Genomic DNA, 25,909 nt, shown 5'->3' with positions numbered 1-25,909 from the left:
CCATCCTGCCGGAGATTTACATTTTAGCCAGCGGGAAGGTTTTCGGGGAGATTAGTCGCCCAAAGAAGAGGTGATTTGTCGCTGGGCGACTAAATCTCCCTAAATCTTAGTCTGTCATCACCCTTGGAATAAAGTAAATTGCACAAATAAACATAATACAGTATGTAGTTCATGTATTGTATATAATAATATTGTATAATGTATGGAGGGTTTAAAGGCTTAAAGCAGTTTGCCAATCAAGTACAGCAGACTGGGGGGGAGCTGTAGAAAAGGGGTCCGCTGTACAACACCACTTTTGATTATCCCAGCTGATAAAACTGTATGTGAATATGAGTAGGGGCGGTCAGTAAGCACAGTGGGGCTATACTTTCTTTCGCAGTGGGGGCCATGAGTAGCATCTCAAGCAAAATATCTAATGCATGATGGTATGCAGTTTGTCTACTATATAGAATTGACACCTCATATTTTTTTGTCAAGTTTCGTTACTTTGCTCTTTTAAGTTTCTGAATTCTTTGTTGTTCACTCATTATGTAGTGCTACCATATTATTTTGTTTCTCAAAAACGTATAATAAACTTACGTAAATAAAAATGGTATTTTGCTTCAGAAATACAACTATACTATACAAAAATAAGCAAATAAGCTACAGAGTAGCCATGGGGGGGGGCAGCCATTCAGTCTAAAAATGGAGAAAAGTCAAATGTCACACAGCAGATAACCTCTGCAGTTTAGATTGCTGTGTGAGAACTAAATCCATTGTATTCTACAGAGCTTCTCTGCTACTTATTCTGCATTAAGCCCTATTTCAACTTGAATGGTTGCCCCCATGGCTACATAGCAGTTTATTCATATAAATTATAGTATTGTTTTTGAAGCAAACACTTCACTTTGGCCAGCGCATGGCAACATTACATTAAGGGGCTGATTCACTAAGCTCGAGTGAAGGATTCGAATGAAAAATACTTCGAATTTCGAAGTATTTTTTGGGTACTTCGACCATCGAATTGGTTAAATTCGTTCGAATTCGAACGAAATCGAACGAATCGAACGAAAAATCGTTCGACTATTCAACCATTCGATAGTCGAAGTACTTCCCCTTTAAAAAAAACTTCGACCCCCTACTTCGGCAGCTAAAAGCTACCGAAGTCAATGTTAGCCTATGGGGAAGGTCCCCATAGGCTTGCCTGTGATTTTTTGATCGAAGGATTTTCCTTCGATCGTTGGATTAAAATCCTTCGAATCGTTCGATTCGAAGGATTTAATCGTTCGATCGAACGAAATATCCTTCGATCGATCGATCGCAGGATTAGCGCTAAATCCTTCGACTTCGATATTCGAAGTCGAAGGATTTCAATCCGAGGGTCGAATTTCGAAGTATTTTTAACTTCGAAATTCGACCCTTAGTGAATCGGCCCCTAAATGTTAATCTATTGAAACCATTTAAATTTTTTGATGTTACTGCTCCTTTAAGACACTTGTAAATTGTAGAATTGGGTCGCTAAGGGATAATAGTTTTTCTACATCAAACAGCTATTATTTATATTGCTACAACTAAAATTGATGATTTTCTTTGTTTCCGTTAAATAGAAAGCAAATGCACTGTGTCTCAAAAGTCAAAATATGAACTCTATTGGGTAATATAATAACAGGGTAAAACATTTTAAAAGTTTAGCTACCAGCTGGATGCTATAGATTACTAGAACTACTGGAGCAATTTATTACATTACACATCAGCATTTCATGTTCAGCTTAATAATATCAATTATTATTTCAGCAGATTTATCAAGGGTGGAATTCAAATTCAAAATTAAAATTTTTGATTTCTTTACTGTCAAAACTGTCAAATTCGACTAGGGAGGTATTCAAATTCGATTAGAATTTTTAAGAAGATGCAAATTTTGATTTTCCAGATTTATCATACTCTGGCCCTTTAAGAATTCGAATTTGACTATTCGTCACCTAAAACTAAATTGATTTTAGATCCTACCCTAATCGATGTCATAGAAATTCTGGAAAAATCCTACATTCTTTATATCGGAGCTCATTAAATTTTCCTTCACAAGTATGCAATCATTTATTATAGGTTCGCACAGAAATCTGATATACTATACTGGGGAAATAATTAAAATTGGAAGTAGCAAAAAAAGGGTGAGGCTTAGTCATTCTTAGACTTTTGAGAAATTCAGAACTCTTTCAGATAAAACTCAAACAAAAACATCATAGACTATAGTATAGTATTCCAGTTTATTTAAAGAATAACTAAATATAAAATCAATGTTTAATAAAAGCTGCAGAAACAGCCCTTTCAATCCATATTACATGGAAAACAGGCAGATATTAAACAGAGCTTATACTTAAAATAGCCGAGCATTTGTGAAATCACATTGTTCAACCTGTGGTGTTTATACAAAGGGCCTGTAGGTGTCACTGTGCACAAGAGTTATAATGTGTACATAGTACTTTCTAGTGTTTTAAAGTATTAGAGTTGAAGTGTAATGGCTGCATGAACCTGCTAATAAAGCACTGTTATACTCTACTCCTCCTTGGCTACCAAAATATAACACAACCTACATAAAGCAATGCTTAGTGATACTGACAAAAAATAAAATACTCACTAGGGGCATTTAGTCATAGCCTATGACTAAGTGCCCCTAAGGCACAAAAAAAAGGCTTTGCTGTGATGTTTTTGCTTAAATAAATACTTTTTACTACATCAATCTACGGAGTGTGGTTTGGTATGTGCCAGCCCTTCATTGTCTATTGGCATTATTTTAATAATAAAGCAGTACCTAGTTGATCCGAACAAACAAAAAGGCAATCCTTATTGGTGGCAAAACAATCCTATAGGGTTTATTTAATGTTTGAATTATTTTTTCAAATTACAAAAAGATCCCTTATCTGGAAAACAGGTCCCATACTTGTACGTATATACTTGTACGTATATATTTAACTTTGCAAACTACTATCCTACAATACTTTCTGAAATTTGTATTGAACCTATTGTTCTATAATAGCATGCAGACAGGTTATTTGGCTCCTCATTAATCTGATCATAGAGTGTGTGAATGTGACAGAGACCTTAGAATGTAAGCTTTAGGGGGGAAGGAACTAATGTCAATGATGCATAATCTCTGTAAATCGCTATTGAATATGTTGATACCATATAAATACCAGGACAAACAAAGGAAGGTTGACTATGTATAAATTAATAAATATAATATAGTGAAAGGGATGAATATGAACAAACTAGGTAAAAAGCTCTTATCAAAAGGAAGCAACTTTATACAAAGCTACATACGTTTTCAGACATAAAAAAGCCTTTATTCTTTTTTTTATCCAACCAGTCTCAATGACAGTCTCAATGACATTATCCTGCATGTCAAGGTGTTGTGGCAGAGAATTAGAAGGTACAGAATACAATGGCAAAAAAAATAAAAAAACAAATGTAAAAATCCTGAGGAAAGAAAGTCACAGAAAGATAAAAGAGATGCATTTTTTAATGCCATAGTGAACTAACAAGAGTTGTGGCACAGTGTCTGGGAAAACTTTAGAGAGAAAATAAACACCTCCCAGAATGCTCTATGAGAACCAGCATATGAGGAGAATAAGAAAGGCTGGGGAATCAGCATGTGATATAATGAACACAGGTGTTGTGAGAGATAGGAAACTCTGTCCGGGGGGGGGGGAGAAAGAAGTCTGTAAGACTAGGCTTTACAAAGCAAAGGGAGTTTTAAAAAAAAAAAAATACTCAAGACTGTATAAACTGATGTATGAGTTAACTACCCTAAGTTAAGGTGACCAGACTTTTAGATTGAAATCCAGGGCAGGGGCAGAGCGATTATATGCCTCTTGCCTCCTGAGGTGGCTCCTGTGATGTCGCCCCCCCCCTTGCTCCCCAGCACTTACTGTTTTTTACGCATTTGCGGGTCCAGGGGGGGGCCACATTGCTAATGCAGTCCTGAACTTAATCCAACTGAAATGTTATAGAAAGAACTAAAGTGAGCGGTTCATGAGAACACCCACCAACATCCAAGAGCTGAAGCTTTTCTGTAAGGAGGAATTTGTCAAAAATGTATGTGCAGGACTGATCAACAGTTACTGCACTGTTAAAGGGCATGTAAAGTCTAAAATAGAATAAGGCTAGAAATGCTGTATTTTGTATACTAATTCAAAACAGCACCACAAGCCTAATCAAACAAATAATTTATGCTTTCAAAGTTGGCTACAGCGGGTCACCATCTTGTAACTTTGTTAAACATCTTTGCAAGACTAAGACTAAGTGCACATGCTCAGTGTGGTCTGGGCTGCTTAGGGATCGTCATAAACAAAGCTGCTTGAGTTCTGCATGGCTGGTAAGTAAGGCGGGGGCTCCCCCTGCTGTTCATAAGTATGATTGTTTCCCTGCTCAGCAGTTAGGGACTGTCTGACAATTCCTATCCACAGCAGTAAATGGAGGGAGAATTTCACTGCATACAGTCAGGTTTCTTATAAAAATGGTACACATTTTTTAATTAAAGTATATTGGAGATAGGTTTCTTTTTCTTTAAAGAAAGTAAAAATGGGATTTTATTTTTTTGGCTTAACATGCCCTTTAAGTTGCAGTTATTGCTGCACAAGGGGGTCTCACCAAATACTGAGCACAAGTAAGTGAATATTCACTTACTTTTACCACACGCAGATATTGGATAATTTTTTCAATAAATACATGACCAAATATAATTATTTTTTGTTTCCCTAGTTTAATTAGGTTTTCTTCATCTACTTTTAGGACTATTTTAAACTTTCAAGCACCACTGTATATTTAAAAAGTAGAGTGGTACTATAAAAATATTAGCAGCATCATTATTTTTAATTTCTGAAATAAAATTTTGAGCTAATGCCGACTTTAACACTGTAATGTAAAATATGCACAGTTCATGTGTATTACGTGCCTCAGTAGAAGCAACACTTTGCATAACTCCGTCATGATCCTCATTACTGCAGTTAATAAAAATTGTAATAAAACAAAATGAAAATTTGCATTGCATAATACACATCTGCAATCTCTATGGGATTCACAAATCTTTTAGACAGGAAACACTTTTGAGCAGGGACTTCCTTATGCTTATGCCTCATCCTCTTGCCGCATACTTTTATTTGTGTGTTTATAAATCAGGAGTACTTTCCATCAACAAAAAATAAAATAAAATAAACACAGAGCAGCACAAATCAAACAAATTTCCCAAAGTCCCAATAAAAGTGGATGGTGAATGGGATGGGTGTGAGGCAGAAGAGGCTGTTAGCCACTTTTAAACTAACTATTAAACAATACATCAGTGATTATATTTCTAAATTGCTGCTATATGCAAAGGGAATGTTGGTGGTTGGTATACATTATATTAAGCATGTCCCCCTAATTTAAAAATGGGATCTGGTAACAGTTGGGCTTTGAGTGACCTGTTATTCCTTGGCTATAATGTTAAAGTGATCCTCCCACTAAGGGCTATTGGAATTTGTTAATTCCATCACTTTTTTCTGGCTACCAATTATGTGGGTCTCAACCACACTTAGAAACTGACCAGTGACTTCTGACTTAAAGGTTTTGTCAACCAATGACACCCATAGGTTAACAGAACTAGATTTAAAAAAGTCTATATTCTAGGTGGCACTGACTGCATTGATCAATTAAAATAAACTGTAATCACTACAACCACAATAGCTGTATTATAGGTGCCCCTGATTTACTATATGGGTGTCACTGGCATTGAATAACTTAAAAGAGAGGTAGTTGCACCTCCTGTAGAATACTTTTGATGATCATTTTATTACTGTAAGCATAACAATGATTTTTAACACAACCCTATCATATTTATTTAGCACCTGGGGAACATAGGTGTAAATTGCTTTTTTTAAGCTGGGGTAGGTGTAAATTGCAGCAAAAAAAAAACCATATATATATATATATATATATATATATATATATATATATATATATATATATATATATAGATAGATACACAAGATTAACAGTTTTATAGATAGTTAATTATAGGGTAATGCCAGTGCTTTTTTACTTCCAACACCAAGACATTTTCATGAAATATACAAATTGTATGTTCTCAATGTGCCTGTGTGGACTTCCTCTTGTAGATAAAATTTCCTTTCAGGGTCAAAATAAATAAATATGGTAAAAAATAAAAAATAATTATTTTGCTGAAAATAAATCTCAATGTACTCAAGAACCAAGAAAATCATAAATTAACAAGGTTCCATAAAAAAAGTCTGAATGACTATTCATTGCTAAGCTCTCCCACACATTACAAAATTGAACTATTACACTGATAATAAAGCAAACCAAGCACATTTTTATTGTTACACTAGTGGGCAGGTTCCCCTATCCCTTATCAACACCTGGCCAAAAATAACACAGTAGCACAATTCAAAACAGCAGACTTGCTAAGCATTGTTGGTTGCCACAATCTTTGAAAGCATCATTTCAATTCCCAGTAAGCAGGAGCATTTGCTATGGGATCCAACCTGTAGTACTAGACCAGTGTTTATGCTCCTTGTAGATTACTGAGATTCATACTAGGAGGTCTGGACTGGAACATAAAAATCCCATTTTTCTTGTTATGAAAACATCCATCCACACTTGTATAAACTAGGGATGCACCGATTCCAGGATTCAGTTAATTTCAGACAGGATTCAGCCTTTTTCAGCAGGATTCAGATTCAGCTGAATCCAAGTGCCTGGCAGAACAGAATCCTAAAAATCATGTGACTTTTGTCATACAAACAAGGAAGTAAAAAAAAACTTTTATCTGACAACTGAGTGCATGGTTCTCTTTTGCCCCATGTTTCCATAATCTGCAAATTAAGACTCTAATTCAGTTCAGTATTTGGACATTTTTTTGTTAAAGGGCATGTAAAGGCAAAAAAATAAAATCCCATTTTTACTTTCTTTAATGAAAAAGAAACCTATCTCCAATATACTTTAATTAAAAAATGTGTACCGTTTGTATAAGAAACCTGACTGTATGCAGTGAAATTCTCCCTTCATTTACTGCTGTGGATAGGAATTGTCAGACGGTCCCTAACTGCTGAGCAGGGAAACAATCCTACTTATGAACAGCAGGGGGAGCCCCCGCCTTACTTACCAGCCACGCAGAACTCAATCATCTTTGTTTATGACAATCCCTAAGCAGCCCAGACCACACTGAGCATGTGCACTTAGTCTTAGTCTTGCAAAGATGTTTAACAAAGTTACAAGATGGTGACCCCATTGTCACGGCCGGCACCCAATACCAGAACAAGTGCCGAGCACCCTGGTCTCGGCTGGGCTTCACCAGTAGTGTGACCACCGTTCGGGAGGAACCCTCAGCTTACTTGGGTGCCACCTGGACTTAACGAGGGGTGCAAGGCGAGATGTTCTGGCTGGCAAAGGGGCACGGCTGTTTAGCAGAGTCTTTAGGCCAAAGGTCACGGTACAAAGGTCAAGGCAAGCGGATGGTCAGACAGGCTGGGTCGAGGCAGGCAAATAACAGAATTGTCAGGCAGGCAAGGGTCAAAACCAGGAATCAAACAGGCAGAAGGGATCAGGCAAAGAGTGGTCAAAGTTCAGGCTGGGTCGATATTCCGAATTCAGAGTAGTCAGTATACAGGCAGGGTCAAACACGGATTAACAAACAAGATCAAGGTTCAGGAACAGAAAGCACAAGGCTAAGAAGCACCAGGATATCAATCCTATCACGGGCAATGATTACAAAAAAGACTGTCCCTTTAATACATTCAAATTTCGCGCCATTGCGCGCTGACGTAATCACGCCAGCGCGCATGCATAGTTACATAGTTAAATTGGGTTGAAAAAAGACAAAGTCCATCAAGTTCAACCCCTCCAAATGAAAACCCGGCATCCATACATACACCCCTCCCTACTTTTAATTAAATGCTATATACCCATACCTAAACTAACTACAGAGCTTAGTATCACAATAGCCTTTGATATTATGTCTGTCCAAAAAATCATCCAAGCCATTCTTAAAGGCATTAACTGAATCAGCCATCACAACATCACCCGGCAGTGCATTCCACAACCTCACTGTCCTGACTGTGAAGAACCCCCTACGTTGCTTCAAATGAAAGTTCTTTTCTTCTAGTCTAAAGGGGTGGCCTCTGGGACAGTGATCCACTTTATGGGTAAAAAGGTCCCCTGCTATTTGTCTATAATGTCCTCAAATGTACTTGTAAAGTGTAATCATGTCCCCTCGCAAGCGCCTTTTTTCCAGAGAAAACAACCCCAACCTTGACAGTCTACCCTCATAATTTAAGTCTTCCGTCCCTCTAACCAATTTAGTTGCACTTAGTCTCTGCACGCTCTCCAGCTCATTTATATCCCTCTTAAGGACTGGAGTCCAAAACTGCACTACATACTCCAGATGAGGCCTTACCAGGGACCTATAAAGAGGCATAATTATGTTTTCATCCTTTGAGTTTATGCCCTTTTTTATGCAAGACAGAACTTTATTCTGCGCCTATAAAATGCGGAAGTGCGTGCTGCGCGCACACTAGGAAGCCAGCACAGAGGGGAGAGGAGCGACGTGGCGGGCGTCCCCGCCGCACCACTAGACTACCAGGGTCAGGTAATTTTATTACACCCGTGTAGCTAACTTTGAAAGCATAAATTATTTGTTTGATTAGGCTTGTGGTGCAATAAGTTCATGTTTATATTTAGTATACAAAATACAGCATTTCTAGCCTTATTCTATTTTAGACTTTACATGCCCTTTAAGAATTTGGGATTTAGCAAAATCCTAAAATAGTGGATTTGGTGCATCCCTGTTATAAACTCATTTAAAAATCTCAGCTGTCAATCATACATTGTCTTCTCTGCTTCAGGCACAGTAACTGCTTTCACTTTCATTTCTGCGCTTCTTTAATGTCACTGCCCTTCTCACTGTCTATAACTGTGTAGCCTACGCATGGACATGTACATCAGTTTCTCCTTTCCAGCACATACATTATATTTTGGGATAATGCAAGTCTTGTCTTGATAACAATTCCAACAAGTTGTGTTGGTGCCTGCCTGTTCGATGTAAGTGTGGATTTCAGAAGAAGGAAGGAAAGGAAGGAAATATATAAAATATTTTTACAGGTATATGTTTATTTTGCTCAATTAACATGATAGCATAGAATTTGGAATTATTTCTTAGGGTGAATGGTCCCATTTAAAGGTTAACTAATCCTTAAATCCTAACATTAAAAAAAAAATAAAGTTGCAGAAACAATTTTTATAAATTTTAACCATTTTACAATCAAACTGTATAGCATAAACATACTCATATGAATGGAGGAATTTAAGCAAAAGAAGCTTCAAAGAACATGTGAATTAACCATTGGGGGAAAGATTATTTTGAAAAATGTAGAAATTATTTTCTTCATCCCTGCAATTAAGATATCCTCAGACTGAGTAATGTTCAGTCATAGCAATAGTAAGCAGTTATTTTTAAAGGATAAAACCAATAAAATAACGTTAAAACTTTTTTTCCTGTGGATAATACATTTATTGTAGAGGATATCTTCATATTAGTATGGAATATAAGCAGCCACTCTTCAGGGATCTCTTAGTCAAACGACCTGGCTACACTTCAATAGCAAAACGGAGCTTTAACAAGAGAGGAAGAGTAGTGAAATAAATGAAAAGTGAAAGGGTTAACACCATACTCACTGTAGTTTGTCACCTTATTATAACTTGCCCTTAGGCGAGTAGCATTCTAAGGAAAAAAAAATCTGATGGCTGTCACCTAGCTGGTAAAATTTCAAATGCAATAAGAATCTACAAAGCAAAGCTGAAAATCATGTGAGGTTCTGTTGCATCGTTTTATTCCTGGGCATTTTTAAAATTTAATGAGATGTTGATATCTTTTACCAGTCACTAAAGAAAAACAGCAGGAGCACTCTTTAGCATGCAGCTGCTGTGGGTATGAACAATGAATTGTAGCACAAAGTCGAACACAGAGGGAATCCATCTTTGCATGCTTAAAGCAGCATTTTATGTTTAAGGGAACATCTCACACATGCAAAAATGAGAAGTACAAAGTAAATGCGATATACTGTATCCCAATACATTTCCAATTCCTGAATACTTAATATAAGGCAACCTAAGAGGAGAACAGGTTGATGAACAATAAGAATTTCAACACCTAGTAATTAACCCCGTAAATATGCTAGTACTATCAATAATTAATTAAAAGAAATAATAGCATTAGCATTATATTAAAACTCTCCACGCTGGCCTAGGACAACAAATACCAGGGATAAGACCACACACCGATTAATACAAATACATAAAGGATAACTTAAGAGTACAAATAAAAAATATCATAATAATAACATAAAAAATGTGAATATATATAAATTAACGGTAACGGTTTTAATATTCATCTGATCAGTCTGTTGTTGATTTTTAATATATTTGAACTGAACATTAAGACAATTGATGAATTGTTTTTATCAGTTTGTGTATGTAAGGGGAATTTCTTGACACAGACCCCAAACATAAAAAGGTCGGAACACAAATTCTTAAAAAAAATGAAACTTCTTTATTTTTCGGATACGTTACTGGCAGTCATATACAAATTCCAACAGACTTTTCAATTGCCGTTTCCACTTTAACCTTTCAATTGCTTTCCGACCTGGTAGTCTGTGCGTTACTACCCAGCGTTTACAAGTCTTTACTCACAATCTGCTGGTCCTCCTTGGTCTGGCTCGGTGATCCGGTGCACCACTACACCCCTTCACCATTCCACCAGTCCCCCGCTTCGATCATCCGGCACTCGACCAGTGCCCCTTGACCACTCCGGCGGGTACCAGCTACCTGGACTTGAAGTCTTCTACTTCCACCCTCTCTTGCCTAACAACCTCACCACTGTTACCCTATCTTAGGAATTATTCCCCGGATCCTAATCCGACTACGCTCCTTGTCGGGGCAAAAGACTACCCATACTAACTTCCCTATCTCAGACACCTAGTGCCTGCTAACTATGAACTACTATGCTAAGTTCTATCTTACTTTCCTTTCTGTTGTAGCTCTTCTTCAGGACTGCTCCTTTCAGACAGCATCCTCCCATTCAGACTCTAACTCTAGGGTGTGGCCTTCTTTTATAGCAGCCCAGCTTCCCAGCCACTGCTGTATCACTTCCTCTGCATGTGCTGGTCCTCATTCTGTTCATGTGCCTCTCATCTGCTAATAGGGAATAAATTACACTTTTCTTATCCTTGAGCTCCACCTGCTGGCCACTCACCCAAATAACACTCTACCGCCACCTAGTGGATTTTTGAGATAACCATTTACACAGTGTTACATACAAATTCTCATTAACATCACATAATTCACAAACAACATTTTAACCATTTCACCCTCTCACAACACAATTCACTCTCTTACACACGCGCCTTCTTAAATGTGCCATGTCCTCGTGCACCACAACACTCGTTCAAACATGCATTCAAAGAAATAGTCAAGACAAGTGTAATAAAATGCTGAAAATGTTATATTCAACTGGTGCCTTATTATCTGCATAAGGCGTTTCTTATGAAAAGTAAAATTACTATTAAGATTTCAAACAATATTAAAACTTGGACGATACATTTCCCTCTCCGGAGAAAATTGAGTCCCAACTTGTAGTTCCATGTTAACCGTAAGAATATAGTTCAACTGAACAAAGTCACTGGAAAAACAGTTCCAAAAAAAAAACATTCTTCGCCAGAATTTTTTAAAGTCAGAGTCCAGCAACTGTCGTCAAAACAAGATCAATTGAAGAAAATTACTGGAAACATGAATGAGTGTTGCGCCATACTTTCAGGCCTTATACCATGCGCTGGAACCAGAGCTTGGTTACCTTGTGTGAAACATAATAGGCTGGGTGGGGCTTCTCCACTTTCAGGCCATCGAATCCCATGACATCCTTGCTGAGGAGACGTTCGGGAGCCTGTTTGCAGACACTCCTCACATGATTTTGTAAGACAGTGTGTCCCAGCCACCACTTAGCCAGGCAACCCTTGACTTGGTCCTGGGCTTGTTGCCTAGCGGCACTATCAGGCTGCTGTAAACTTTTGTCATCCAGCTGTAGATATTGCAGGATATCCTGATTGATCCACTCCTGCAACTGGGCCTCCACACGTTGGTAAACCCACCTCGGGGCATATGGCATAAAGAACCCCCATCGCTTGTGCACTTCCATATTTATTTTTCTTTGCACTTTCGAAATGGCGCGGAATTTCCGTGGTGAGGCCTCTCCTGGAAGGACCCAGAACTCACTGGCTTCCTCAGGTAGCATGAAGTCTTCCTCAGCCAGTGCCAAGGGGAGAATAGCCCCGGATTCGGACCCCATCTCACGATCTTCCTCATGGGCTTCGGTGTCATTCTGGACATCAGACACGTCCCACTCCTCACGCCATGTGGACTCGGTTGTCTCTCCACACGAGTCAGCATTATCACCCCAGTCAGCCTCAACATCACTAGGGCCTACCGGACCGGCGTGCAGAGTAGTAGATAAATCCGGCTGCGTCACGGTGGAGATAGACGCGGCCGCTGCCGTTGGGGAATCAGTTTGGGGCTCTTTCACCAGTTCTTTAGCTGGTACAAGTGATTTCCCATACACGGCACCCTGTGCAGCAGTACCTACAGAAAGTTCAGGAGGCTCCTGCCCAGTAAACAGCAGCAACTGTGGCTCTGCGACCACCACGGGAGCTGGCTGTAATTCTAGCTGTTTAATTAGCCGATCCACTATCTCAACGGTAGGTGGTAGCTTTTCCAAATAAAAGGGACCCATATAATGCTTACGTTTGCAGGTCCTGCAACGCCCCTCAAGTTCCACGATACCCCAATGCAACTCGGCGCCACAGCCGCCACAGATGGGGATTAGAAGAAGCTTGCCATGGTCTGTAAGCTTTTCCGCAAAGTATCCAGCCCACTGGAATCTACGGCCGGTATCAATCAGCGGAACACTGGCAGGGGTTTTATCCATCGTGGCTATGATCACCTTCCACTCCCAAAGAGTCCGTCAGTGTGAAGCGCTTACTCAAAATGGCGCCAAGTCCACGCCCGTAGCTCTATTAATAGCGAAAATGCCCCACACAATATGGCCGCCAACGTAATTCCTGTTCCTGTTGTCCTCAAACCAGAAACAGCGCCACCTTCAAACAACTGTCAAATTCACAGCTGTATAGTTCCAAATAACACAGTCCGAACCCTGCTCGCAGCGCCAAAATTATGTAAGGGGAATTTCTTGACACAGACCCCAAACATAAAAAGGTCGGAACACAAATTCTTAAAAAAAATGAAACTTCTTTATTTTTCGGATACGTTACTGGCAGTCATATACAAATTCCAACAGACTTTTCAATTGCCGTTTCCACTTTAACCTTTCAATTGCTTTCCGACCTGGTAGTCTGTGCGTTACTACCCAGCGTTTACAAGTCTTTACTCACAATCTGCTGGTCCTCCTTGGTCTGGCTCGGTGATCCGGTGCACCACTACACCCCTTCACCATTCCACCAGTCCCCGCTTCGATCATCCGGCACTCGACCAGTGCCCCTTGACCACTCCAGCGGGTACCAGCTACCTGGACTTGAAGTCTTCTACTTCCACCCTCTCTTGCCTAACAACCTCACCACTATTACCCTATCTTGGGAATTATTCCCCGGATCCTAATCCGACTACGCTCCTTGTCGGGGCAAAAGACTACCCATACTAACTTCCCTATCTCAGACACCTAGTGCCTGCTAACTATGAACTACTATGCTAAGTTCTATCTTACTTTCCTTTCTGTTGTAGCTCTTCTTCAGGACTGCTCCTTTCAGACAGCATCCTCCATTCAGACTCTAACTCTAGGGTGTGGCCTTCTTTTATAGCTGCCCAGCTTCCCAGCCACTGCTGTATCACTTCCTCTGCATGTGCTGGTCCTCATTCTGTTCATGTGCCTCTCATCTGCTAATGGGGAATAAATTACACTTTTCTTATCCTTGAGCTCCACCTGCTGGCCACTCACCCAAATAACACTCTACTGCCACCTAGTGGATTTTTGAGATAACCATTTACACAGTGTTACATACAAATTCTCATTAACATCACATAATTCACAAACAACATTTTAACCATTTCACCCTCTCACAACACAATTCACTCTCTTACATGTATATGGATTCATTCATAATAGTGCTTAATTTTCTATATATACAAAAAAGAACTAATTTATAATGAATTAATAGGCTGACTGATTGAGGTTTAGGTATGTGATTGGATATATTTGATAATATGGTTTTATAAAGGTGTTCTTAAGGAAACGGTATCTTAGACCTTGTATTTAAATAATCACAGTGGTAATAATATTATTATAGATATTTATTAATTCACATAAAAAGCACTGTATGATGTTTTGAAAATAACATGTTTTGCTAATGGATTGAAATTTTGCAACAATTATTTTTCACAATGTATTTTTGATTGACACCAATCATTTAAAGTCCAGAGCACGTGACAAACATTTGACCCTGATAAAATGCCGGGAGAGTTAGGGCAAGAAGCGCGTAGGTTTCTTCTCCAACCCACTGCCTATGTTCACTTGGTGTGCACAATAAAGGCGCATTTCTACTAAGCAACATATGTCTCATGTGAATCCTTCAGTGAGCGCCGTATAGCGGGTGAATCTTAGGGGCACATTTACTAAGTTCGAGTGAAGGATTAGAATAAAAAATACTTTGAATTTCAAAGGTTTTTTTTTTGGCTACTTCGACCATCGAATTGGCTACTTCGACTACGACTTCGACTTTGAATCGAACGTTTCGAACTAAAAATCGTTCGACTATTCGACCATTTGATAGTCAAAGTACTGTCTCTTTAAAAAAAACTTTGACCACCTACTTCGCCACCTAAAACCTACCGAGCACCAATGTTAGCCTATGGGGAAGGTCCCCATAGGCTTTCTAGGCAATTTGGGATCGAATGAAAATGTTCGATCAATGAATTAAAATCCTTTGAATCGTTCGATTCTAAGTATTTAATCGTTCAATCGAACAATCGTTTGAACGTACGAATTGCGGTAAATCCATCGACTTCAATATTCGAAGTTGAAGGATTTTACTTCGACGACAGAATATCGAGGGTTAATTAACCCTCGATATTCGACCAATAGTAAATGTGCCCCTTAGTGTAAGAGGAGAACCACTTAGGGGCAGATTTATCAAGAGTCGAATTTCGAAGTGGAAAATACTTCGAAATTCAACCATCGAATAGAATCCTCCGACATTCAAATTCAAAGTCGGAGGATTTTATTCATTGTACGATCGTACTCCGATCGTACTTCGAATCGTACATTTTGAACGATTTTATCATAAATCATAGATTTTCCTTCGAATACAAAAAACATAGGCTAACATAGCACCTGGCAGGTTTTAGTTGTATTGAAGTCGAAGGTTTTTTAAAGAGACAGTACTTTGATTATCGAATGGTCAAATAGTCGAACGATTTTTACTTTGAATCGAAGTCGAAGTAAATTCGAAGTTGTAGTATCCTATTCGATGGTTGAAATATTAAAGAAATTACTTCAAATTTTGAATTTTTTTACTTTGAAAATTCCCTCGAATTTACTTCGACCCATGATAAATCTGCCCCTAAGTATATCTGACTTCTAAATCACAGCTCTCTTAGAATAAACCAGTTAACATCCTCTGGATAAGCCACAACATTGTTTTTCGTAAGGTTCCTTTCATAGCTAGGATAGCCTCTGTGTTTTTAACTTGTTTTGGTGCATAGTAATGGGTTTTCAGCAAATACATTAATTATAAACTTTTTACAATGTTTTACAGACCTTCAAATTCATTCTCTGTGTGATACATTTTTGTTTTGTCAATATTCAAGTTAGCCATTCAAATTAACAAATAATTTTGAGGCATTATGGCCCTTTGCCTAAATACAGGTGAAAAGAGCCCTAAATTGACTTCTAAATTTCCACAAAAAAAGAACCTACTTTTGTTATATACACATAAATTAATAAACTATTATCTATTTGGCTTTACTGCAGAATTAATGTTACTCATTCAATATACAACACATATCTCAAATGCTCAGTCATTCTATAACTTATAGTACAGGCAATATCGCTCTTAACATAGAGAGTATGCTCATTTGGTAATGTATTGCTGTGGTAAATCAGATTTTTTTTGTACTTATAAAAAAAATACATTGTTTAATAGTATGTAATATATGCATATATTGATTAGATATTTTGATTCATATCTTGTGAAATTTAAAAAAATTGGGCAAATTCTGAAAGGTGTAGCATTATTTGGTTGTCCAAAGTAGATTCAATTTTTTTTCCCAGAAAATGACTCCAAAACAACAAAAGCAAAAAATTTCAGATTGATAGATAGGTTGGCAACGGAAGTTGCACTTTTCAGTGCAGACCAAGGGAGCTGGGGTATGTAGGGGACCTGCTTTTCTCAGCTAGCCAAAACAATGCAGGCTGAGAGCAGCAGAGACAAAAAACACTCTGTGGGCCTAAAGCTTTACACTAGTGGCTAGTATAGTAGAGGGGACAGCTTGTTACTTCTATCTTACCAATATATCTAATGTAAATTTCTCTGTTTAGGAATAGTGATGGGCGAATTTGCGGCGTTTCACCGGAAAATTTGCGAATTTCGCGCGAAATGGCGAAAAATTCACAAAACGGCGCCGGTGTCTCATTTTTTACGCCGGCGCCCGTTTTTGACGCAAATTTTTTCGGGCGCATTTTCACAGACGTTTCGTGAATTTATTTGTTGGCAGCGAATCGAGCAAATTCGCCGCGAATTCACGCCTGGCGAATAAATTCGCCCATCACTATTTAGGAATTTCAGTTCTCCAGAATTCTCCCTTGTCTGACATTACACTACACTATGTTCATTATACTGAGGGGCATATTTATCAAAGGTTGAGTTTTTTTTACTTCCTATGAACTCGAATGACCGTGAATGACCTCAAAACTTAATTAGTATCTTATTTAAGAAAAAACTCGAACGAATATTGCTGATCCGAAAACTTGAATCGAATTCGACAGAACTCAAATCGAGTTTGTTCTCCGAAAAGAAAGTCGAATGTCACGAAGGCTATTAACATCTTCTAATGGGTCACTGGACCTCTGCCATTGACTTCTACGTGAACTCGGCAGGTTTTAGGTGGCGTACTATCGAATTCGATTCGTTCTCAGGGCTGAAGTATGAAAAATATTGAATTTTAATTCTTTTTTTTGGATTATTTCCTACTCGAATTTGTGAGCTTTGACCAAATATCCAACTTGAAAATTAGAATTTACCATTCGAACCTTAATAAATGTGCCCCTTAAAATATGTTGCAGCATCTTTTATTTAATTTTAACTTTCTTCTATATATATATATATATATATACATATATATATATATATATATACATATATATATATATATATATATATATATATATATATATATATATATATATATATATATATATATATATATACACTCTTGCCAAAGCTTCCTTAAAGTGGGTGCTTGGTCAAAATATATACAGAATTTTTCAAGAGGGACCAGCACCCTGTATTTTAAATCACCAAGGGGCCGATTCATCAAAAGTCGAATATCGAGGGTTAATTAACCCTCGATATTCGACTGGGAACTAAAATCGTTCGACTTCGAATATCGAAGTCGAACGATTTTGCGCAAATCCTGCGAAGGATTTTTCGTTCGATTGAACGATTAAATCCTTCGAATCGAACGATTTGAAGGATTTTAATCCAACGATCGAAGGAAAATCCTTAGATCAAAAAATCACAGGCAAGCCTATGGGGACCTTCCCCATAGGCTAACATTGACTTCGGTAGGTTTTATCTACCGAAGTAGGTGGTCGAAGTATTTTTTAAAGAGACAGTACTTCGATTATCGAATGGTCGAATAGTCGAACGATTTTTACTTCGAATCGTTCGAATCGTTCGAATTCGATCGAATTCGATCGAATTTAACCAATTCGATGGTCGAAGTACCCAAAAAATACTTCGAAATTCGAAGTTTTTTTAATTCGAATCCTTCACTCGAGCTTCATGAATCGGCCCCCAAGTGTTTATTATCACATCACTGGATCCTGGATCATCCTTGATAAAGGCCCCAGTGGGGCCGCAACATTGGATGCATGGTGATGTGATAATAAACACTTGGTTATTTAAAATACAGAGTGCTGGTCCCTCTTGAAAAATTCTGTATATATATATATATATATATATATATATATATATATATATATATATATATATATATATATATATATATATATATATATATATACTGTAAATATGACAAAGCTGGTTGAATCAAGAAGTTATTTTTCTGTTCTTATATAGCATACACAGCTGATATCTTCATCACATCACCTCTGGGTTCTGGCTGCCTAAGGCAGCACTGGTTATCCAGATAGAACCATTTTCCCTACTCAGCAGGATTAGCTGTGCCCTAAGATCAAATTCTAAATCCCTTCGATCCAAGAAGGTTGAGTTAAGGATGTAGCGGTTACTCCTGGCCATGCTCAAAGTTGAATAGAAAGTATATAAAGGTGTATAGAATTTAGTCTAAACCAGGCTTTGGTGTGTCAGGAAAGTGCAAAATGTCTAGCATTGTTATTTATTTCTTTAAAAACTGTCTGAAAGGCCTGAATGTCACTTCATATTAATGAGCTCAGTATTCCAGACAGGCACAGTAGACATAAATTCTGCACAGCAGGAGAAAAGAAATACTCACAGCTTATATTAAATTACAAAGCCTTGTTGACAAATGCATTCATTATTAATAGGAGAAAGCAACAAAACCCTAGAAAGTAAGCAGATCAATGTGTGAAAAACATACATTTATACGTAAAAATAAACACACCAATATATTTAGTGGCCACCGGCCTGTAAACTCAAATAATAATAAGGGAACCCACTTGTGCTGTGAGATGAAAAAGTGAAAAAAAGTGAAAAGTAGAAAGCAGTTACTGTAGGTACCTGTGTTAAACAACATATTTGCAAATGTATGGGTAAATTTTATTTCACAAACTTAAAAACATAGGAACAGAGAAAATAGCAATTGTAGCATCTGCAAAAGTCACTATTTAGTAACTGCCCCTTTGGAACAGCTTTTAAATGCTTTTTCTATCAGTTCTTGGTGTAGGAATTTTTGCCCACTCTTTCAGGTGACTTCTAATTCTGAGATATCTTGGGCCTTCTTGCATGTTTAAGATTTACAGTACCTACAGATTTTCAATTATGTTAAAGTCAGGTGTTGGCCATTCCCAAACCTCCAGTTTCCTCATGGTGGTTTTTAAAGGTATGTTTAGGATCATTGTCTTGTTAGAAGCCTATCAATTTTCAGCTTCAGCTTCTCGACTGAAGGTTTCAAATTGGCATCCAGAATGTGCTGATATTTAGTTGAAATCCATTCTTCCCTCTACACGTACAAGTGGCAAGTTTCCTGTGCCACTGACTACCACACAAAACCAAAGCAAAATAGATCCATCACCATGTTAAATAGTGTTTTTTTTATAAATTTTTGATCCTTTTTTTCTCAAAAGAAAAAGAGGAGTTACATTTTTAATTCATCAGTCCCAAAACACTTGTTTTAAAAGGCCTCTGACTTGTCTAAATGCTGTTTGGCATGCCTCAGACACAGATGTTTGTAATGAGGTTCCCAATAATAATACAGAACTTTGTGAACTTTTAAATACACATATGATCTTATAAAATGTATTTATAAACACCGATATTGAAATAGTTAAATTAATACTATGTTAAAATCAGCTTTTTTTTCCATTCACAGGTCCTGAAAAACTGTAAGGATGGCCATACATGTCTCATAAAGACCAAATAGGAAGCTCATTGGCCCCCCATGTATGGGACTCTCCATATGTTGTGCCCATCAAAAATCTATTGGACAGTCTTCATGTCTAAAAAAGACTTCACCAGTGAATAAACCAATGAGCAAAGTCCATATATAACAATAAATGAGCATTTCCTAGAACCAGCCCAGCATAGTCTTACTGTGTGATATTCCAGACAAAGATCTGTGCATTCCTTTTTTCTGATTTCTTTTGTGATACACCTAAATGTCTGATTGCCTTGTCATTTAAGCTATTCTGTATTGTATAGTGCAAGAAGTAACAATGAATTTGCTTCCTAAACTATACAAAAAATGCACAGAACAATTTAAACAAAAGCCTGGACTTGATTTGAGCACAATTCTATTTCGCCCCTTTAAATTGTAAACGTAAACATCTTGGATTTAAACACTATTATAAATGCAATAATTGTCAATTATCTATTGGTGCATTAGATAATAATTCTCTGTTTGGAAGAGCCACACTGTTATCTTCTGAACCATAATGGCTCTTTTGTGGTTCATTCTTCAGGTTGATTCAAATAAGGGTTCTGTCATTTCTTGGAGAAATTGAAAAATAGACAAAATTATTACCACTTGCAATGCCAGTTTTTACTAGATTTGGAAACTGCTCATTTTAAACAGTGTACTGCAATGGGACAGCACCAGTACCAGAGATTTGAAAGTTTATATTTAAATAAAGTGCCTTCAAGCAATGGTAGACTTCTTGTTTTTTAATCCTAGGACCTAGTAGTACCTGCACTCAAACATTGAGGATGGTAGTTACACTATGTTAAAATACATAATACACAAATTACAGTTATTGTGAACCCATAACAATTATTTACTTACTTCAGAAGTTTACAGATTACAGTTATTCAGAATACAATGGTTTTAGTAGCCTTACACATGGTTTTACTCTATTTTCACTCTTTGTCCTTCAAAAATGTCCTGTCCCCTTGACAACTGTTGCTGTTTAGAAAGCAGTTGGCTCCTCATCAGATAGGCCCTGTGTTATACTAGTTATCTCGTCCATATGGCTCCATCCATAGATGAGCAGTTGGTAGACCAGTGGGCACTTCCTTTGGGCATCACAATACAAGCTGCAAGATGTGAGCAAAAAAGTCACATTTAAACTCAATGTTTACAGGCCCAGATATGGAAAGACCGCAAAGAGGGTAAAATTCTTGGGACGGCATGCCGCTCAACTACATCTGCTTCCCAAATGCTGCACAGCAAAAAAATCTATTTTTTTGCATAAAAGTTCATGTAGAAGTAAAGGAAGTTGTCCAAGGCAAAATTTAAAAAATTTAAATTTGAGATTTTTGCATTTCTTTGAGCTTCTTAACTCACAAATTAACTTCTTTTAAAAAAACAAAATCTAAAATCTCAAAAATTCTGTTATTCCATAAATAAACCCAATAGGCTGGTTTTGCTTCCAATAAGGATTAATTATATTTTAGTTGGGATCAATTGCATTGTACTGTTTTATTATTACAGAGAAAAGGGAAATTGTTTTTCAAAATTTGGATTATTTGGAGAGACAATCTTTCCATAATTTGGAGCTTTCTGAATAATGGGTTTTTTTTCCGGATAACGGATCCTATACCTGTATATAGAAATACTGTATGTGACACTTTTATAAATTTATATATAGATAGTAAGTTGACTGACAGTGATCAATCATGGGTTATGGGGAGGGAGAAGAACACAGGGGGAAGGACCGACCAATGCAGGCCAGATTTAAATAGGATTTAAATGAGTGGTTAAGTGCTGACACTATTTTACTCTGAAGCAGTTGAAATGTTTTCCTTAAATGAATCATGCTTCTAGTACTGTATGCTATCTACTATTTTTACCAACATATCTGGCAAATCATTACCTGTATAAAAGTATAATTTCAACTATACACCAGAATAGTGTTCTGGCTTTCTGATTTCAGTAAAAGAAAACTTAATATACTTGACATATTTGTGCTTCTTACCTTGTGACAACAATTTTGAGAAGACCCTTTCCAGTTTAAGGACTACACTGTTCATGCACAGAACAAGATCCATAAAAAAAATTGGCTTACTGAAATGGAGTTGGATGAATAAACTAAATTAAATGTTGGACAGGTGGATTCTTTTGTTTATAGAGTGTACTTGCCGCTTTATGGGGCAAGGGCAGGCAAATTAATCAGTTGGCCTTAAAAGTCTTAGAAATCTTTGAAATATAATGGTGAGTACAGGATTATACAAAGTCCTGTCCTAATTTAATTTTTACAAATTGACCACTTTTGTATTCTTTTGAATCTGTTTATATCCCTGAACTAATTTATGTAGAAGTCACAGTTTAGAATTGTGATGCTAACCATATTTAATCATGATTACATCGAATCTGCAAAGAAATAAGACGTACAGTAAATGTTTATAAAAGGCACAGGAAAAATAATCCATTAAAGTCTTGTTTTCACTTACATAGCCTTCCAGAGGGTCAAATATTTAGGGTACACATATATTTATAGAAATGTAACAAAGTTTTTCAATCACTCAAGAATACTAGCACCATATGAGTATATATGTAGCTATGATTGAAATGGGCAGTCTTATAATGTCACACTATAATAGAAACAAGATAATGAATCAGCATTCAAATCTAGGCAAAAAAAAAAAATTTTCCCAGTGGATTAAACTTTTGAAGACCTTGAGAAAGTAAAGCCTTTTAGCTGAACACTAATTATCAGAAAATGGATATAATAATATATGTTAATTTAAATTAAACTAACTGATGCAACCATTTGAATTCATTCATATAATATATTTTTCAAACAAAGAACTATATATGGTCGATAAGAAGTCCATTGACCAACATTCATCTAAAGGCAAGAATCGCACAGGGAGACATAGCCATCAATCACACTGCGACTGGCCTTGATGACTCATGTCAAGGTGAAATCAATTTAACTCAGAATGAGAATCCATATTTGGGATACAAGGAATCTGATACGTGAAGGTTGAACGGGATAATTTAAGTTTAGCATAAACCAATCCATCAAAAGTCAAACTTTTCAAATATAGAAAACAAGTAGTTTATTATCACCTGAAGAGTGTATACTAACATTCTGAACACAATTAACAATAAGAGGCCCATTTATCAAAGGTTGAATTTCAAATTCATGTGAGTTTTTTTCGGCAGGTGGTGGTGAATAGTTGAATTTAATGATGGGCCAATCTGTGCCGAAAATTTGCGAAACTCATTGAAGTCAATCGGCACAAAATACTTTTGACGTTCGTTAATTTTGATGCGAGTGACAATTTTTATAAGCGCGACTATTTGGTTCAATGCCCGAATAATTTTGACGCACAACAATTTTTATGCGTGCAACAATTTTTCACTGGCAAATTGTCATCACAGTTTATCAAATTCGTTTGTTTGCTGCAAAACTAAGAAATTTGCCGCTAATTTGTGTCTGGCAAATTTATTTGCCCATCACTTGTTGAATTCAAATTATTCCCAGGGTATAGGTTTGATAAATCTTGAAATTCTAATTCAAATTAAAATGTGAATCAAGTTTGGATAATTCACAATTCAAATTTGAAAAAATTTAAAATTCGAATTTCCTATTGAACCCTTAATAAATCTGCCCCTAAAAATCACACTAGTTGCTAGTTTGTTGAGGCATGGAAATACAGCTACATATAGGGGCAAATTTACTAAAGGTCAAAGGTCAAACCCTCGATATTTGACTGCCAAATTGAAATTCTTCTACTTGAATATCGAAGTCGAAGGATTTACAGCAATTCGTTCGATCGAACGATCGAACGGAAAGTCGCTTTGATCAAACGATTTTTCTTCGACCAAAAAAATCTAAATAGATCAGATCTAAATAGATTGAAACAGATAGATTGAAACAGTCTGCATATAAATTTGGATTTGGATATTTTTTTTGCACTGAATAAGGCTGGATTAGTGGTATTAGACCAGTGCTTCTAGGTGCATAGTTGGACATAGGAAAATAAAGGTGTAATTGACATATACCTGTCCATAACTAATAAGTGAGTGTTAAAGTCTATCAATTGTTTATTGTTAATGGTTTATATGTCTCATGGCATATGAAGATCTGTTGTTTTCACTTCATAAATGAACCAAAGAACACTATGTGGTGCATCTAAACAGATTATTATTACCTTGATTTAAGATTTACAGAGATTATTAATCATTCAGTTGGGTAATTAAGAGAGCAACAACCACCTTGAGTTATCCTTGTTGAATAGGTGCTCATTTAACCATTGCCAGGAGTATTAATACATACAATAAAGAACAGGCTGTGACACTCTCATTTGCAAAAGTGAACAAGTGTTTTAATGTGGTCAAAGACCAGGCAACAATTATTAATCACTGGCTGAAGAGGGTTTCTGGTGTAACTAATGATAGGCTAATTGGCAAGAAATACACCTTTGTGCCATAAGTCTAGTAGTGGGTGTGGAAGACAACAGTGGAGAGGAAACAAATCCTTTTTTTGATCAATTAAGATTCCTTTTTAGAGGTTTTTAAACACAAAAAGCTTTTAAAGCTTTTAAATAAAACATCTGAATATGCTTAGGCCAAGCACTACTCCTTTCTAAACTTTCTAAGCTAAGTACAGTATATCTCACAACAAGTTCCACTTTATAGGACATTATAGAAACATCATACACTATGGCTTGGGGAGGGGGTACAGTGCATTTAATAGGCTGTTAATATCCTAAAGGCTTTTACAATAATTACACAGCTACAATGTGAACCAGAATTTATGAGGCTAATCACTGCCTACAGAGCACATTTTATATTAAACTCTCTTAAGGTTAGAAAGAGCTACAAGTGATTATAAAGCAGATATAACAATAATCATCTTAAAACAATTATATAGTTTAATTACTGCCATATTTTAATGTAAAAAAACTCATAGTAATTTGTATCATGCATATACAGTACAAGAACTGAGAAATAATGTCTATAACTAGGTGCATAAAATTCTGTAAAATTTTGTAAAGTAAAAAGAAATACTTTCATATATTAATACTGTAAAAATATCTGCGTATACAATGAAATTCAGTGAGGCCAATAAAGAGATGAAAATCCCAGATAATCGTGACTGAATCACATATGCTTCCATTAACTGATGAAGTTAAATATCATAGTTCCAAATAAGTGTAGGGGCCCATAGGGGTTAATCTGCCCCTATTGCTTTAAGGCCCCTCCCTTTTCTCAGTTACCAGGGAAAATCCTGTGCAGCTCAGTGTTATTGGCCAAGAGGTGTAATGGCAACTTCCTGTCACACTGCACTATAGTGTGTGTAAGGAGTGGCCTCTTCCTCTTTGGCTGCTGGATGCTGATCCAGGTGGGTGTGCCCAGGGGAGCCTGGGTACAGCAAGGCCCAGAGAAGCAAGTGATCTTGAGAGAAGTCAGGGACCAGGTAGCCCCGTGAATGAGGTCAGCTATAATTGGGCTTCCCAGAGGCTCTGTGTGTTGCCTCCAGTCAGGGACCTCAGTGAAGAGGGACTGTAGGGTATGGGAATGGTTGCACTGATGTACTGCAATTGCCTAATGGAGTTCTGCTTCAGCTGAATTACCTATTACTGAAGCTCTGAGTGAGTTATATGTGCCTCTCCATGTGCTGTTTCTATCTATAAGCTCTTTGTGTGTCAGTTTCTGTGTGAGCTGTATAGTATTTGTCTTGCTAAAACCTCATCTCCTGCTGGAGTAAACCTGTGGTCATTGTCTCTGATTAATAAACCGTTTGTTTGCACCAAAGAACCTCCTGGCGCCCAAGTTTATCTTTTTGTGTACAGTAGCCTGGTGGGTTGTAGTTCCACTACACGGTAAAGGGGGAGCTTCCACTTAGTGAAGGCCCTGACCCTGTGTGTAAGTCGCAATGTGGCCCATGCATATACAGTTAACTAATTGTGGTCAAGATTGCCCAAACAGGTGCTACATAAACAATACAGGCGGCTCTCCAGATGAATATGAGTTTATTATAGCATATCAAGGTAAC

The sequence above is a fragment of the Xenopus laevis genome, chromosome 1S, assembly GCF_017654675.1.
Source record: "Xenopus laevis strain J_2021 chromosome 1S, Xenopus_laevis_v10.1, whole genome shotgun sequence".
NCBI lineage: Eukaryota > Metazoa > Chordata > Amphibia > Anura > Pipidae > Xenopus > Xenopus laevis.
The sequence above is the reverse complement of the archived record's forward strand: the minus strand, read 5'-3'. Positions refer to the sequence as shown.